This window comes from Bufo bufo, chromosome 6, assembly GCF_905171765.1.
Source record: "Bufo bufo chromosome 6, aBufBuf1.1, whole genome shotgun sequence".
NCBI lineage: Eukaryota > Metazoa > Chordata > Amphibia > Anura > Bufonidae > Bufo > Bufo bufo.
Window position 1 is genome coordinate 276,947,810 of NC_053394.1, and position 4,726 is coordinate 276,952,535.

The window sequence follows — 4,726 nt, forward strand, 5'->3', positions numbered from 1 at the left end:
AGCAGCAGTTTGTGCTTCAGAGCTGAATGACTCCCCGTAATGGGAAACTACATACAAATTACAGTATGCTTCTACCACGTTAGGCTCCAGCCTGTGTGGTCTGTTCACAAAGGTTCCTTACGTTTACTTAATGTTATTAGAGATGTTCATTTTCATATGTCGGTGTAGGGAGCCACATTAGCACCAGGCCTTTGGGCCTGTGGAGGTACTAAAGGTCCCTCTGCCCCATATGAAGAGACAAGTACTGTAAATGATATGTCATAGGTATAGGCCCTGTTACAGAAAAATCTGCCTTGGGGCCCAGGAGCTTCAAGTTATGGATCTGTGGACATGGAAATACATGGGTTAATAACGAGAGCATTGTGGAAGGAGGTCAAAGATCACATACCATATGGATACTCCCTGGATGCCAATGACACTGTCAGTACAATGCAGACATGCCATGTTTTTCTTAGGCCTCCTTATAACCACCTCTTTAGTTTTTCATTATAGGGGTTTTCCGCTTTTTTCTATTGATGACCTATCCTCAAGATAGGTCATCAATATCAGATCGGTGGGGGTCCGACTACTGACAACCCCGCCGATCAGATGTTTGAAGAACAGGCAGCGCTCGTATCAGTGCTGCCTTCTCTTCACTGTTTACCTGCTCGCCGTCACAACTGCAGTGGCGAGCAGTGTAATTACAACTCTATCGTCCCCATTAGCTTCTATGGGACTGCTCCGTCTCTTCACTTGAAACAGCTGATCGGCGGGGGTGCCAGTGGTCAGCCCCGCACCGATCTGTTATTGATTACCTATCTTGAGGATAGGTCATAAATATAAAAAAAGTGGACAACCCCTTTAAATGTATAAGTTTTTACTCAGAAACCTTAGATAACTGGATCTGTTTAATGGATGCACAGGCCTCTATAGAAAAAAAAGTATGCCAAAAGTGCATCTGTTTTGTCTATTTTGCATTACTATCAGTTTTTTTATTGGATGGGAAAGCACAGACGTCCGTGGTATTTCATCTGGCAAAAATAAAAGTTAAAATAGGATGCGTCTCTTTCCAATAAATCAATTGAAAGTAAAAGGAAGACCTGGATTGCATACAGTAGTTTCCATTTTTTTCCATCCAATTTTTTTGGCCTTAAATGGCCAAAAATTAACTCAATCACAGATCACACAATCCAAAGCAAATTTTTTTGCAATCTTTGTAGAAAAAAAAAAAAGATCAGTCAGAAAAACTGGCAGTTTATATCCGTTTTTTGTAACTAAACCAGTTTCTCAGACAAACACAAACATGGTGTAAAAGAACTCTTTCTCCAGCGCTCATTCTTATTTTCCTTTGTGGATAGGGGATAAGATGTCTTAATAGGACAACCCCTTTAAACCAGTCAGGATGCAGAACAAATGTTATATTCTCTTCTTCCGTGATAAATGCTCGTTGTTGCTCCCTGTTGTTTAATACACTCTGTAGTAGAAAGAGTGTGACCAAACCTTATTGCCCATGCAATTAGGGGTAACATGGTGTCATGACACCTAGTTAATTATAAGGGCAATTATTATACATGGTATTGTACTTACCTGGTAACAGATGTCATTGGCACAGTCTGATGTCCTCGTGAAGATCTCTCTGCATTTTGATTGGAGAAAGGATCAACTGCTGTCTCGTGAATACCCGTAAAAGAAAAGAGTTGACGGTTACTGCGCATTCTGGTAAGCGGCAGAGAAGAAACCGGACCTGAACCTGAAAAAAGAAGAATGGAAGAACTTCTAAAGCAACTTGTAACTAAAGCAGAAACTTACGGTGGTGAAGCCTGGCTTAGGAGATGCCTCCGCGACGATCCTGCAGACAACGATCCGGATCTACAATCTATTCATCCTGTCTGCGCTCCCTGTCCTGTTAGCAGCGCAGAGCCGGACGTACGCTCTGACATCATATGTGAGCGCCATCCCAGTAACGCTCCGTCCTCCCCAGTCTCTGCAAAAAGAAGAAGAAAAGAAAATTTTCTCTCCTACTACTTTAGGTCTTGTGAAACGCAGGAATACTACTTGCTCTGTGCCACACAGCTCGAGATTCCGGGTAAAGAATTGACATACTTACCAACGGTCTCCATCAGCAACCGCAGGGACAGATCCAACTGTCAATCAAGCCTCCATATCTGTGGATACAAGGGAGGGTGAGAACTTAATTACACAAACACTCACTTAGTGACGGCAAATCGCAGGGCACTATTAAAAACATTACTAATAACCCTTTGAGTACTGACAATTTTGATACATTAAAGGTCCAGTTATTCAAAAAATTTATTTCCTTCATAACACAAAATGAAAATACTCAAAAAATTCATTCTGTCTGGTCTTCTCCTGAAAAAAATTCTGCTATACTTTTAACAAATGAAACAACAAGAAAGGATGACAATTGATCCTCAGTTGGTAAGATAGGAACACAAATTGATAAATGTTTAATCCCATCTTTTGAAGCTGGCACAGGAATAAAATAAACATCTTTAAAAGAAACCATGGGATTCAGTTTATCAAGTCAAATAAAAGAAAAAATATGGAAAAGAGAATACGTTGATATACAGTCATGTGAAAAAATTAGGACACCCTTTGAAAGCATGTGGTTTTTTGTAACATTTTTAATAAATGGTTATTTCATCTCCGTTTCAACAATACAGAGAGATTAAAGTAATCCAACTAAACAAAGAAAACTGAAGAAAAGTCTTTTCAAGATCTTCTGTAAATGTCATTCTACAAAAATGCCTATTCTAACTGAGGAAAAAGATAGGACACCCTCACATGTATTCCCTCTTAAATTGGCTCAGATCTCACACAGGTATATCTCACTAGGTGCACATAATTAGTAGATCGTTACTCTGCATGTTGAATGAGGCTTGCCCTATTTAAACCTCAGACATTTAGTTTGGTGTGCTCCTGACTGTTGAAGTGAGAGTGAGCACCATGGTGAGAGCAAAAGAGCTGTCAGAGGACTTCAGAAAAAAGATTGTAGCAGCCTATGAGTCTGGGAAGGGATTTAAAAAGATCTCAAAAGATTTTGAAATCAGCCATTCCACTGTCCGGAAGATAGTCTACAAGTGGAGGGCTTTCAAAACAACTGCCAACATGCCCAGGACTGGTCGCCCCAGCAAGTTCACCCCAAGAGCAGACCGCAAGATGCTAAAAGAGGTATCCAAAAACCCTAAAGTGTCATCTCGAGAACTACAGCAGGCTCTGGCTACTGTTGATGTAGAAGTACATGCCTCTACAATCAGAAAGAGACTGTACAAGTTTAACTTGCATGGGAGGTGTGCAAGGAGGAAACCTTTGCTTTCCAAGAGAAACATCGAGGCCAGACTGACATTTGCCAGTGATAAAGTTGACAAAGACCAGGACTTCTGGAATAATGTTCTTTGGACAGATGAGTCCAAAATTGAATTATTTGGACACAACAGCAGAGGACATGTTTGGCGTAAACCAAACACAGCATTCCAAGAAAAGAACCTCATACCAACTGTGAAGCATGGAGGTGGAAGTGTCATGGTTTGGGGCTGCTTTGCTGCAGCAGGACCTGGTCAGCTCACCATCATAGAATCCACGATGAATTCTACTGTGTATCAGAAGGTGCTTGAAGAACATGTGAGACCATCAGTTAGAAAATTAAAGCTGAAGCGGAACTGGACCATGCAACATGACAATGACCCAAAGCATACTAGTAAGTCAACCAAAGATTGGCTGAAAAAGAAGAAATGGAGAGTCCTGGAATGGCCAAGTCAAAGTCCAGATTTGAATCCCATTGAGATGCTGTGGGGTGACTTGAAAAGGGCTGTACGTGCAAGAAACCCCTCAAACATCTCACAGCTGAAAAAGTTCTGCATTGAGGAGTGGGGTAAAATTTCCTCAGACCGATGTCAAAGACTGGTAGATGGCTACAAGAACCGTCTCACTGCAGTTATTTCAGCCAAAGGAGGTAACACTCGCTATTAGGGGCAAGGGTGTCCTATCTTTTTCCTCAGTTAGAATAGGCATTTTTGTAGAATGACATTTACAGAAGATCTTGAAAAGACTTTTCTTCAGTTTTCTTTGTTTAGTCGGATTACTTTAATCTCTCTGTATTGTTGAAACGGAGATGAAATAACCATTTATTAAAAATGTTACAAAAAACCACATGCTTTCAAAGGGTGTCCTAATTTTTTCACAAGACTGTATTCTCTCTACTTCCTTCTTCAAAAGAAACTTTTAAAATTGATAAAAAAGGAAGAAGAAGAAAAAAAAAAGAAATCAACAGAAAAGTTTCTTGAATTGGATACAAGCGTTTTGCATATATGCAGCTGTATTGGGTGAAAAACACCCTATACACTGTAGTGGACTATTCCTCCACTTAGATATACTAGAGGCATACAGGCATACTAGAGGCATACAGAAATGTTGGAGGTTCAGCATGGATCAATTATGATGAATCCGACAGAAGTTAGCAGTTTACCCAAAACTTAAATGGGGATCAAATGATGTTGGTCTTTGGATCAATCTCATGTTGCCTCCGAGGTCCAATTTTCTCAGACAACCGACTAAAAAAGGAATTAGTTTTTCCTTCAATGAATTTGTTTGTAAATGGCAAACTAATTGTAAGTACAGGCACGAATGCAGTTTCTGTACGGGTAACCACCCAGCCACAAAATGTTTCAAAAAACACGGACAACTTTACACAAACAATAAAGTATCAAATAGAGGAAGTGACACCTAT